At 40.3% G+C, this 14,139-nt stretch overlaps 1 protein-coding gene across 1 annotated transcript in view; it reads right to left on the bottom strand.

The window, feature by feature from the left end:
- The window catches only part of LOC109377937 (afadin- and alpha-actinin-binding protein), a gene marked incomplete at its 3' end in the record, with an annotated part of 60,765 nt that extends 56,350 nt beyond the window's left edge, over positions 1 to 4,415 (bottom strand). Inside the window, exon 1 of the mRNA XM_019634412.1 lies at positions 4,306 to 4,415. The remainder of the gene's footprint in view (positions 1 to 4,305) is intronic.
- Between the last annotated feature and the right edge of the window lie 9,724 nt (positions 4,416 to 14,139).

Here is a 14,139-nt window from a genome sequence, read left to right as displayed (position 1 = left end):
ATGATTAATACCCTTTATTTTGTATTTTCATAAGAAATAAAGCTTTAGTTTAACGAACTTAAAATTTAACATACTTTCTGAAAATCTAGTATAGGAAATAGAAACACGAACACACGCTAAAATATTCAAACATAAACTTAAGAAACAAAATAAGCATTTGAAGTTTTTATCTATATAGAAAGTTTTGTTATACCATCCATTTAGTACAAGAATAATTGTTGATAATAAAATATCCATTTTTTCAACTATACAAAACAAAACAAAACAAACAAACACAATGAAACAGGAAAACCCATGAATCCTGCTGGAGGTTTTGAGTGTTTTTGAGTGCTGAAGTTCTTAGAGCTGCTGTTCTCACTTATAAAATATGATGAACTATTTATAATCCCAACATTTTCAGAATTCAGCATATTTAAATGCTGCTACCTGATTTTAGAAGCCAAGAGATTTAAGCTAGAACTGTAAGCATATGGGTAGAATAGTCACACCCAGACCAGATGGCTCTTTAATGCTTTTGAAGTAGGCTGGTGGCAACATGGTGTTATCTGAGGACCCAAAAAAGCACTTCCAAAGTATCTCCCTTACCCAAAAGTCTTGGTGCCTGAAACTCCACCTTTAGCAATTGGGGAAGGTAGAAGAAGGCACGTGTTGCTTTTGCCTGCCCAGCATCTAGTCCTTCTTTTGGTAATAACATCCTGGTTTCCTTAGGAAAGCACCTCTCCCTAGCTCTTCTTGAAGCTATGAAGTGGAGTTGATTCTGACCCTAAATTTCAAGGTGGGCATGAAACCCAGTATTATCCAAGCACATCACCACATCCCTGTGGCCACAAAAATTGGTTAAAGGGACACACATATAACCCAATAAGATTCATTCATGGGATTATGGATGGAGGGACTGAGAGGCAGTAGTCCTCACCTCTGGTAAGCTAGCAGTGAGAGTGCTATGTGCCCGGCGTGCCTGGGGCCGTTCCTCCATCTCTTCTTCCCCTCCCCCATCCTCTCACTTAGCCCAACCACTGTGGTGCTGGGATTGGAGAATGCCTTTGCAGATTCCTGCAAACCAATATCCTTGTTGATATTTTCCAGCTGTTTGTGATACCGCAGAAAAATTTATTGACATCTATAAAGTACTTACTCCCATGTTTCCCACACAAATCCCAGAAGACATGTTCTGAATCTAGGAGAACCATGTTAACGTTTGTAAATGTGTGGTATTAATATAGCTGCTAATATTCATACAAGTGGGGGAAGGGAACCACTTGAATTTTCTTCTTTGGACCTGGCCTCTTGGAAAGGAACTAAATGGACATTCAAGTTTTCTAATTACAAAACTAAAATATAAATATCGAGTTTACTGTATACACAGTAAAGATATCCTAGATATTGTAAAGGTCTTACAGTGTTACAGTCAACAAGGACCTCTGAAATGGATCCATTCTTTTTTGCTTCTAGAAGTCTTCCATGGTGACTAACAAAAACACCAACAATGAGGAGAGAGGCAGAGTAAGATTATTCCTCTGAATATATTCCACCTCTCCCTCATTTCCAAATCTGACGAAGTTCCAGGAGAAACCGTCTGCAAAGTGGTGGGAGACGGCTGAGCAATAGGCCCATCTTATAAATGTTTGGGAGTACATGGACCTGAGTTTGTGTATGTGCTCTGCTACTTCCAATCCTAACCTTCCTCCAAAGCCATCACTTACTGTCTGTCTACATTAAGACAGAGGGACACTCTGTGACAGACAATATCCTAGATCCAGGATGTAGCAATGAAAAAGATGGATATGACCCTTCTCTCATGGAGCTTAAACTTGCTGTTGGATGCAACAAAAATAAACAAATTAATCAGTAATGTAACTTCAGGAGGCATTAATAATATAAAGAAAAGAAAAGAAAGTATGTGACAGTGATGGGCAGGTGGGGTGCCTCAGGTGGGGTGGTCTAGGATTTCAGGGCAAAGCATTCCAGGCAGAGGAAACAAGTGCAGAGGCCCTGAAGCCAGAACAAGTCTGGAGAGTTGGAAGCACAGAATATCAGTGACAGTATGTGTTAATTTCCTATTGCTGCTGTAACAAATTGTCAGAAACTTAGTGATAATTAAACACATGTTTATTATCTTAGTTCTGTAGATCAGAAATCCAGCATGGGTTTCAATGGGCTGAAATCAAGGTTTCAACAGGGCCAAATGCCCTCTTTGCCTTATCCAGCTTCTGGAGGCTGCCTGCACGCCTTAGCTTATGGTCTCTTCCTCTGTTTCTATTTTTTTTTTTTTTAAGCTGAGCCATCCTGCCCGCTGTTGGCAGCTCAGCGGCTGCTCAGCTCGGGCTGGACTCGAACCGCTGTTGCTCAGAGCTCNGGCTGCTCAGCTCGGGCTGGACTCGAACCGCTGTTGCTCAGAGCTCAAACTCTTGAGCGAGCTCTTAACCAACTGAGCCACTCAGCCGGCCCTCTTCCTCTGTTTCTAAAACCAGCAACCTAGCATCTTCAAATCTCTCTATGACCACCCCTGCCACCCCCAACTCCCACTGTCTCCTTCTTTTCCTTATAAGGACCCTTGTGACTACATGGAGCCCCTTCAGATAATCCAGGATAATCACCCAAAAAGCCATGCCCCACCTCAAATTCCTTAACCTAATTAAATCTGCAAAGTCCTTTTTGCCATGTAAAGTAACAATGCACAGGTTCCAGAAATTAGAACATGGACATCTTTGGGGGGGGGGGCATTATTCTGACTACCACTGAGTATAAGGGAGAAGAGAAAGTGGTGAGGAGTGTGAGCCTTGGTGGGCTAAGTCGGATGGGAAGCCATCAGGGTAGGGACCTGTTCTGATATAAATTTTAACAAGATGATTCTGTAGAAAATGGAAGTGGCGATGCCGAAGTGAAAGCAAGAAGACTAATTAAGAGGCTATTGCAATCATTCAAGAGAGAAATGATGGGGGCACATGCTTCGCTTCCCTGTGGCTCAGGAGACTTACCATACAGTCAGTTAATGTTGCAGGGCTGTGTGGTTAGCAACAACGCATGCAAAAGATTCAGTACAGTATTTAATTCCAAATAGTGCTCAAGAAATGGTAGCTATTATTTTCATTATGCTTTAAAGTCTTAATTTAGAAAAAGAGCATTTAAGTAGTAGAAGAAATCTTAAGGAGAAGCATCTTGCCCAAGGATACCCTGTAAGTCAGCAGATAGGTATCAAGCAGTGCACTGAAGGGAGGTAAGGCGGAAGAGCCACTTCCTTTCCTTACAGGAGCCTGAAAAGGCAGCTCAGAGCTCACTGGGAATCAATGGGAAAGGCAAGGGGAGGCTAACAGTGTGAAGCGCGTAGGTTCTGTGGTGAGGGCTGGTGGAAGGTAGCATGCAAAGCGGATCCAAAGACCTCCTTTCAAATCCTGGAACTTATTGGCTATGTGATTTTGGACAAGTCATTTAATCTCATTTATTTTTTATATCATTTATTTTTCTTAAAAATGGGCATAATGTCACACTCCACAAGGTTGTCTTGAAGTTAAAATGAGAAAAGAGAACATTTTGGAAATTGCTAAGGCTATAAAGTATTATTTGCCCCTCCTCTTAAACAGCCTACTTTCCATTTCTCTCCAATCTTTAAAGGCATGGAGGGGGGCATGCTTGTTTTTAGTTGTAGAGAAAATCTCATCTTTTCACAGGGTTTGAGACTGAGTGGCAACCTTCTGATGTCCCTGTCTCGATAGTGGATGCAGCAATGTTCACCAGTTTCTACTTCTGAGTACATCACTATTTTCCTTCTAAAGCTGACATCTAAACACAACATGTGCTTTCTCCAATAATATGGTTCTACATTTTCATTTCTCCAAGCTTTTTTCTGCTTGCAAATTCATTTGTTATAAACTGGAGCTTGGATGCAATAAAAATAACTGTACTCTTGAAAAACATAAAGTAGGTTTGAAGCTACACGCAACTGGTAATTGTTTGCAACAAAGACAGCTTAAGAAAGCATTTAGCCGACTAGCATATACATGTCTTACATAACAGAGTTTGGAGAAGCCTTAAAGGGCATTAGCGATGAGAGAATTTTGAGGCCAAATAAGTAGCATATAAGTCAATGCCAGTGTCACTCAAAAGGTCAAATCTAAAATAATAATAGTACCTTTTCAGAGTGCATACACATGAGCTACAAGAACTTGTGGATGGTTTATCTGATTATTAAACTGCAACTACCTGCTCTGAATACAACACAACACCCTCCACCCTCCCTCCCTCACTCTTTGTTTTTAAGAGTTCTCAGCTGTGAGTATATCAAATGCTGTCTAGAATCAGACCCACCTTTTCTCAGGGGAGAGTCCACTGTCTGTCTTCTCTGCAGAGGCCTGAATGGAAATAAATCATCCATTCAATATGTCTAATCAGATGAAAGCCTGTTCCCGGAGGGATGACCTCAATCCCTCAGTGAATGGAGAACAGATTAGCATATCGCAGATCCCAGGGCACCAGGCATTGTCTGGTAAACAAAAAGAAATTAGAAACACGGGAGCAGGACACAAAAGCCAAGACAAATTAATGTTTTATGTGTGGTTATGTTTGTCTTGGTTTAAATAAAGTTTTTTGAGACAAGCGGTTAGTCATTTGTAAATAAATGTCTGGTTAGACCACAGTGTTGGATGGAAGGGGGCAATGCTTATTCAATAGAACAGAGTGAGATTTAGATTTCACAGGTGAAAGCTTTAGAGTCATTGAAAATTAAAATGACTTCCTCCTACCATCAAACTTTGTTGTATAGTGATTTTGTTTTCAGTCAGGGCTCTGTTATGTTGGATGTAAACATATAGCTTAAAGAATGGAGTCAACAAACAAAAAATGATACTAAAAATTAGCAATAGCTACAAGAATCAACAGTGATCAGGGGAACATGCTAAATGATTAGATGAAGATCAGCAAAACTCAGAATGTGGAAAAATCTACAGACAGCTGACATTAATTTTTCAGTAAATAAAATATGAGCAAAAATTAATATAAAGAGGAAAGGGAAACCTAAACAATAAGAGACACAAAAGATATCAATGAAATGCAATGTGTGGATCTTGTTTGGATCTTGATTTAAATAAACAAATGTTAAAAAAAAATCTATGAGACAATTGGGGATATTTGAACACTGAATATTTTTTTTTTAAGATTTTTATTGGGGAATTGGGGGAAGGGGAACAGACAAGTTGCTGTTCTTTTGTTCTTCAGTCTAGTTGTGGAGGACGTTGCTTCATGGCCCAAGTTGGCACCATCATTGCGCTCTTCCCGGGTGAGGCAGATCAGTCGCCGGCTTCTGGACGGCCGCTCACTGCGGCTGCTGGCCGCTCATGCTGGCTGCTGGCTACATACGGTAGCCCACGGCAACCCACTGCTACAGGGGCGCAGTCGCTGGTGATTCAGGGCAGCCCTGCTCCAGGTTGAGCTGTTGTTCAGCATCTTAGCTGTAGAGGGCAGTGTCACTGGCCCTCATATGTGAGATCCGAACCAAGGCCCTCTGGCGTCCCAAGCCAGCTCTTAACCTACGTGCCACTCGGCTGGCCCTAACACTGAATATTTGATGAAATGAAGCCTTATTTTTTAGAGATACACACTGGACATACCAGGGGTGCCAAAAACATACATACAAATGGACACTTTGGCCAACATTGTTCAATCAGTAGTTTGCCATAATCAGAAGTGTCTGGATGCTCATGGTAACCACTTTGAGCACCTCTTGTAATTGCAGAAGTCAAATGTGACTTGTAGTCATCTTTTCTTATCTGTATACATTGAGTATTACAATTTCAATAGTTTTTTTTCCCTTTTTTAAAATGTGTATACATTTGTTGGCATCCTCTGTATATAAATAAAATGGTATGATGGCTAAGATTTGGTGAAAAATATGAAATGTGATGGATTGTTCATGGTTAATAATTATTAAGGTTGGGGGATGGGTACATGGGGATTTTTTATACTATCTTTTCTACTTTTCTGTATATTAGAATTTATCCATAATAAAAAAATTCTTTTTAAATGAACAGTCTCTGAATAATAAAACAAATTATTTTTGTCAAAAATACATGAGAGTATTTCTAATGTTCTTATATAAGGGCACTGTAAAAGTCAAATCAAAGTTCATAAACACAGAAGCTCTTTTCTAAATGAATTAATATATGTAAAGCACTTAAAATGATATTTGGTATACTACATGATGAGTGTTCAATAAACGTTAACCAGTTCTTATTTTTTTAAACATGGTGGATCTAAATCTTAGCCTACAAATCCAAGTGTATAAGAAACAAGAGTTTTATTTTTCTACAGCCAAACATAATCTCTTTTTCAATCCCATTTTCTACAAGGGTGGTAGAAGAAACCTCAGTCAGTCCTAAGAACCTCCCAAACTTTTACCTGTAATTGTATCTAAATTGCAGAGGTGTTTAGAGATCCAAGTGTTGGAGTTGGGGGTGTAGGGGAGAGTCTAGTCTGTCTGACCCTCAATGTATTCTGTTCATACCACCTGCTGAGACATCCATCGCTCCATATGACCTACTCACCTTTGTGTTCCCTCTATTCCCCATCTTTGAGTTGGGTAGATCTCTAACCCACTTGTAGGTCAATCTTAGGCCCATGGGACTCATACTGCTGCTCTCACTACAGTGGGCCATCTATGAGACTCTCCAAGGCCATTTCTTCTCCGGTGCTTTTCTACTTCCTGAGGTTCTGTCTGGGAGACAAGACTCTGATCTCTTCTTTGGAACCTCACTAACCTAGTTGGGGTTTTGCCCAGTATCATCTCCTCCAGTGCTTCCCAGTCCAGGCTGAGCCTAGGAGCTGGTGCCGGGCCTCCTTTCTTTGAGATCCATCCAAACAGTATCCCATGTATCTATCATTTCCCCTCGAAACTGCCTTCTTTTGCAGGCTGAGAAGCCCTTGTTCTTACTCAGCTATATTTCCTCACCTAATTTTCTGTGTCCCTTTAAAACTCAAGTGCAGGGACAGGGTGACTTTTTCTCTGCTTTCTCCTGTCATATGCCTTCTCTGAGGCAACGATTGAAGAAAGAGTAGCTGGCTAAATGGAGAAAGGAAATGATGGGGCTACATCCTTAAATATTTCGATTATTTTTCCTTCCATTCCAACAATGTACAAATGGAAAAAAGTACACAGCTGAGTTACTTAATCTTTTCAAATTCCCATAATTAGTTAAGACAGCCTTGGCTATGTTTCAGAACACCCAGAATGAGGATCATATTGGGGCACCTGCCCTCGACCCAGCCCCCCCCAAAAATAGATGAACTCTCCAATGTGGGCTTACAGGTACAAAGGAGATTCCCCCTTCAATATTTTCCAAAAAGACATAAAGTCTATGCCAATAGGCTATGCTAATAGTAAAAGTGAATAAACTCAGACAAAGAGAAATGGAGCCAGATAATATTCCCCGATTGCTACACTTCAAATTTTACAGAGGTTCAAGTTTCAGGAAAGCCTGTATTTTGTTTGTTTGTTTGTTTGTTTTTGTTTGTTTTTTTAAAGACAAAGTAGAAGCTGGTAAAAGTAAATTTTGTGCTTTTAGTTCTGAGTTGTCCTATTCTGTTGTACATTTAGAAATCATGCCATGCTGGTGGTTTCACTTATCCAGTCATGCATTCAGTAAATATTTATATCATGTGCCAGGCACTGTGCTAGGAACTCAGTAGCTACTAAGAGTGAAGCTATCTGATCCTTCTTCAATATGTATTGGGCTTTGTTTCCTAATCCAACTTGACCAAGTACATGAGGCTGAATTTCAAAAACCATTAAACCAAGGTTTGGGTCAGAAACTTAGCTAATGTAAGCTAAGAAATGCATAGTTAGGAGATGTGTAACTAAGAAAAAAACATTAACAGTGGCTTTCATCTGAACAGGCAGGGAATTGAATGAAAAGGCCCTTTATTAATGTGTAACTATGCGAATAGAGCACGGTGGTGAGAGTGCATTGTGCCATCTCAGTATCAGGTTAAATGCCACTGTGTTATTACTGGTCTAATGAATTTTAAAAGTATCATTCTAATACAAATCCAGTGAGCGACAAAGATAAAGAAATTCTGCTGCCCCAGCTGAAAACATTGCCACTACCAAGGCACTTTCTACATTGGCATGCGTGCAGGCTGGATTACACTTTGGACCTATCAAAAATTCCCTCCTCAAAACAAACATTTCTTTGAACTTGTAGTTCTTAGCTAAAGACCAAGAGAAAAAGCACTAATGGTAATCTAACAAATTAAGAGACCAAAAGGTCATGTATTCACCTTACTTCATAGTTTCACACATTCCCAGAATTTCTAGCTAACTGAGAGTAATGACATTGTTACGTTTTTCCTTACATATCATGCATTTTCTCCAGCAGTTAAAAAGTTGAAACTTTGTTAACTTTCAATTAATTAGTGATAATTATTGGGCTTATAACCAATTAAAGCAGGTCATTGGTTAAAAAGAAAGGTCCTCTTATGGAAATTACTAGGGTTTTTTTTCTTGCTATGACATAATGTTATCATTTTTCAAATAGTTAAAGGGTCAAAGTTTTTCCATTTGAAATTTAAACAAAGCGGGTATTCAGGTGAGATTTCTTCTGGGGATTAGTGACTTCGACAGTTCAATATATTATAGATATATTTTTTTAAAAACCAAGAAGAAAGACCCTTTGTCATATACTTAAACTATAGTGTAAGAATTAACCCTATTTTATGGACACACATCTAGTCAATCCTCATTTTTGAGATGAAAACTATGTCTATGCAAATTTCCATAGCAAAAAGTATCAGTACAGAAGGAAATGGCTTCTTCGACTAAGAGCCATAAAACACCTCCCTTATGGTGGTTGTAAGTACCTGGGGAACCATGTTCCCGGCTGCACCTGCAGAACCACAGACCTCCTTTTAGAGGGGAGAGGCTTTGCTGACTCAGGGTCTTCCTGTTTCTCCCAGGTTAGACACCCTGCCACAAAGTCCCAGGGCTTCATCGAAGATCAAACTGGGTCATTCTTAGGCAACTCTTATACAGAGCGTCGGTAATAAACACTGTGATCTAATTATAGCCTTCACTCCAATGACTAAATTGCAGTTGATTATTTTGTTTTCTATTTTTCCAATTAACCCAATGTCCAGATTTATTATGACTTTCTTCCATTTTGGGCAGTTGCCTATTTTTTCCCTGAAAAAGCAGCAAATCTGCCTGCCTCTAGCTTCCTCCTTTTGACATTTTTGACACATAATTATGAACTTCTAAGGAAAATCACCTTAGAGAGTTTAAATTCATCATTGGAAATCCCCCTTCTACTGTTTCCAGGCTTAATTGGAGAAGGATCAGACTTTTTCATTCTCCTGAATCTATTCACAGGGCCAGAAAAGATCTAGCATACAAAAGGTTTTCAAATACATGCACTATGAACAACTTTCCTTGTCTTTGTAAACGGGTGAGGCACCGAAATCCACTTTTATATCACACCCCATGATGAGTACGGTCTTACCAGGTTGTGTCTTCCTCACTCACAGTGCTAGATTTTCTCAGTGTAGTTGGTGGGTAGTTTTCTGAGGCAGCTTTAGGGTGGGTGAAGCACAGGAAGCCAGGCTGTGTGTCTGAAATTAGGAATTCTGGCCACATGAAGGTTAGCGCTAAATCCTTTCTCATCATCCATATGGGAGTAATCAGATACCCCTATCTCCCACAAACGCTGGCATGCCACAGGGTGCCACCTGGCTTCTTTTTTTCGAGTCAGTTTGAACAGCATGGGTTATGAGATATGAAGTCAGCCAATTTGATCCATTGCTGAAGCTGAGGGTGGTTCCTCCCCCCTCCCCCCCACAGACACCTGTCATTGCATGAGATCCTGCCAAAGTTCAAATGAATTAAGAAATAACATATAGAAGACACAGAAATGGCATTCGATTTGTGGCAAAACAGACTTGCCAAACTCCTTCCTTTTGTAAGAAATTCATCCACCAAGTCACAGGCTCAGATATGCAACCTTGGGCTTCTGCAACAGGAACAAACACAGTAACTTATAATATACTCATATAGGAGAAGTGACAGACATACCCTGTAGAGGCTGAGAGCTCAGAAGAACAGAGAAAGAGATGGGGTTAGGTATGCTCAGTTCCATACCACATTCACTGGTTCAGTAAGTTTCCTCCTTCCCTGAGGAGGAGGTAGTGGGGGGCAGAAGGAAGTTGATTATGTTCTTTTCTTCTGGATGATAGAGTGGAAAACTCTTTCCCTCTATGGGCACATGAGCAGTGGGGACTAAGTGTTTACCTCTAGCACAATCATAAACGCTGGAAGAGTTGAAGGAAGGGAGTAGGCACATCTGGTTGTGTTGTCCAGGCTGTTCTTGCCAAGATGGGGGGGGGAGGGGTGGATCCAGAAATGGAGCCTCTCTGGCCTTCCTCCTGGCGAAGGGTGCCTTGGCAATGACTAGATGTCTTTCCTTCTCCCACTTTCTTCCATGCTAGACTTTGAAATTCATGACTACCTAGGCTGAGATGATTCTTTCTCAATGAATAATCTCTAGCTTTAGAGGGCAGTTTTACCATCTCGGTGCTCACTTTCCGACCCCCATCCCATCTTGACACAAAGGACTATCCAAGAATGTCTGGAGCAGAGCCTGCACTCCTGACCAAACCTGATGATGGACTGTTGCCAAGATGTCAGGCCAGGTGCAAAAGTCTAAACCCCTGTCCTGGCCCTGCCCCTTCTGGGTGTTGATAGAATTATTCTAAAATAAACAAACAAACAAATGAACTTCATAGTATAACCTATAAAGTCCTATGATTCTTCTTCTCATTCAAACATTATTCACATTTCCTTGATATTTTTAGAAGTCAACTATCATAAGAACAAGAAATTGCTTCTCTTTCCAAAAGGAAGAAAAATTGAAAACTGAGAAGAACATATTTTCAGATAAATAAATTATGCTTGCAACTTCAAGTTTTTTTGTTTTGTTTTCTTTTTCAAATCTACTTAGCTATAAAGAAGCAAAGCCAAAGGGAATTCTATCTTTTTTGGGGGGCGGGGAGGGGCAGGAAGTAGAGGAGAAATCACTCAAAGAACAGTAAATGGGATGCTAATATATGTTGACAGTTGTTAAAATCCCCACCTCTCCCAGCCACTTCCCGCAAACTCAGACACAACTCTAGTGGATCTCTCCTCAAACTAACCCTCAAAACTCCTCTATTCTCCAGCACTACATTGTTCGCACTATTTTGGCTTTAATCCAGTGATTCCTATTTAATACTAAGCAGATATATATTTGGGAAATGTAGAACAGCTTCCAAAGAGAGCGGGGCTTGGCTGTAGAACTCTGCATTAATGAGCTTTCCAGAGGCTTTGGACGGGGAAAGGAGGACCCATGAAGAGCAGAGGGACTTGCACTTAGATGGAGCACCATCTCTCTCCTATTTTCCATTAACAAAGCTCCAAGAACAAGTTTGTCAGAGAAGGAAATCGCCTCAGAGGGTGTAAAGAGAGAAGAAGCTACGCAGGCAGAAATCAAATTCACTATAGAGGGAGGTAAGAGAATAGGCAGAAACAGAATTCTCAGGAAGGGGTGGTAAATAATTGTGAAAATCCAGATATCAATCATTTTTGTCTGGTCACATTTTTGTCTGTCATTTATTTGTTTATTCTATTATATTTGTTTTCATTTTTGAAAATATCAACCCGAGGCAGTAGCCTAGATATTGGGAATTCAGCAATCAATAAGGCAGAACATAGCCCAGGTCCTCAGTCACCTCACTGTGGGTTCCCCTCCCACCCAGTATGACAGTACCTGCTGCTGTCTCGGTTGGTTAGCTCCAGTCAGCTGAACTGTGCTCCTGACTGCTCTCTTCCAACAGCAGCAGGCACAGTGAGCGGAAGATGTCCCCAGCAGCTCCAGGTGAATGATAGCGTCTTCCCAAATGCCTGCTCCTATCAGTAGCTTTCTTACTGTGCTTGTTGACTCGCAGCATTTTGTAACGTCCTTGACCCTTACCACCAGTATCTCAGCGTCCCTCCAAGGAGACTGCTTGTGGTAAGTTGCCAATGGGCAACAGCAGTGCCGGGTAGGTCCCTCTTCAAAGGCCCTTGCTGAAAGGCACTGGACGAGGTCACTCAAACTTCAGTACCGTACAGACTCTTAAAGGAAAACAGACCTTACAGCCCCTAAGAACATGTCTGCAAACTCCAAGCTGAGAAATATTTTCTTAAATAATGCCTGATGCTGTTAAAATGTCCTTCAATTACATATTATCATAGACGTTTTAGTAATATAATATACAAAATAATTTCTTCTTATATCATTAAAATGAAGACAGAAAAAATTTAGAGACTGCATAGATCACCCAGAATATACATCCACTAGGATCCCCAAGCTGGATCCCACATCTGTGCTGAGGAAGTGAACCTCACCTGACCCCGTACCGTTTCACTCCTTCGGAAACACCCTGAAGCAAGGCACAGAACACTGATTCTCTGATGACTTAGCGTGACATTTAAGTTCTCCAAAGGGTCCTCTCAGGACTGATGAGTTACAAAGGTAGGTAAATAGGGAACTGACGAAAGCTGAGCTTTTTTCTTTGCTAATTCCCTCCCTGCCCTGAGAGGGCACAGGGACACCCCAACAGTTCATGTCCCAGAAACGACCTGATGCTTCCCAAGCAAATTATGAGGATCAGATACCTCTAGCTGTCTACCTCGTGTCTGTACTCCTCTCCTTTATTACAAAGAGATTCCAGTTTTGTTCAAGGTGACGATGTACCCAACTGCATTTCCTGTGTAGCTAATGGTGATGAGGCACATGATTTTAACCTGTGTCTAGAGTTGTAAAACAGAGTTGTTGGGCAGGGCTTCTGAAAAGCTCTTAAGAGGAAGTAGGTGTAGGCAGTTTTTCCCCTTCACCCTCTCCCTTCTCTGGTATGTGGCAGCCATAGAACCATCATAATTTTGCAGGAGACAGCCATGAACCTAAAAGTCTCATACTAATGGTGGCAGAGCATTACGGCTGAGAGAAGCCTGGGTTCCTGGTGTCCTTACAGAGCTTGTGTTCCAGCCCCAGGTTCCCTACCTCCAGACTTTATTTCTGTGATAAAAATGAATGTCTCATTTGTTTAAACCGTTGTTTTCAGAGGTTTGAATTACAACCAAACAGAATCTCTAACTAATACACTATTTAAACAAAACTTGCATGTTACCCTTACAATGGTATCTCAAGTAATATTTCTTTGAGATTATTCTGAAAGCATGTTGAGTCTTCTCTCCTTTGAGACTTGAAAGCATTTTGAAAGAATTTATTTTTCTTCTTTATCAAAATAAAAATTAGACCCATATGTAATATATCTCATGCTTTTATTGACATAAAGTAGAATTAATAACTCAGTGTTTCTAAAGTGACTCAGACTACTTTGTTTTTGTTTATGGGTTTGTCTTATTCAGGATTCTCCAGAGAAATAGAACAAATAAAATATATGTGTACATATATAAACATATATATGTATATATATACATATATATGACTTATTGTAAGGAATTATGTAATCACACAATTATGGAAGCCAACAAGCCCAGATTCTGCAGTGAGGACTGGCAGTCAGAGGCCCAGGGGAGCCCATGTACAATTCTAGTCCAAAGTTTGGCATCCTGGAGAATTCCTTCTTCCTCAAGGTGGTTGGTCTCGTTGTTCTATTCAGGCCTTCGACTGATTGCACAAGGCCCACCACATCTGCTTTCTCAAAGTTCACTGATTTAAATGTTAATCTCATCCAAAAACATCCTCTAATTTAACATACAAAATTAACCATCACAGGGTTTATTTATTTGCTCATTTTTTAGAGCAGACTGACTCCGGGATAAATGGAATGTATATGTGTGGCCTTGCCAAATCCCTGGAATTATTTAATTTTTTTTCTTTAGGAATATAAACAAGATACAAAACTCATAGCTACCTCTTAATAATAATCATATTACTCCAGGCTTTAAGGAAAACAACACAGATACATAAAAGTTCCAATAAAAACTGCATGTATTGAAATTCCCACTCCCCTCAACAATTGCCAAAATGGCAAATTTCAAAGTGACCATAATTTGTCATTAATTTGTTGCTAACCAAGAATAAGAGTACCCACCTTGAAATACAGCAGGGAGATCCA

Source organism: Hipposideros armiger, unplaced genomic scaffold (assembly GCF_001890085.2).
Source record: "Hipposideros armiger isolate ML-2016 unplaced genomic scaffold, ASM189008v1 scaffold_1642, whole genome shotgun sequence".
Classification (NCBI taxonomy): domain Eukaryota; kingdom Metazoa; phylum Chordata; class Mammalia; order Chiroptera; family Hipposideridae; genus Hipposideros; species Hipposideros armiger.
This window is presented reverse-complemented; position numbering and strand designations above follow the sequence as displayed.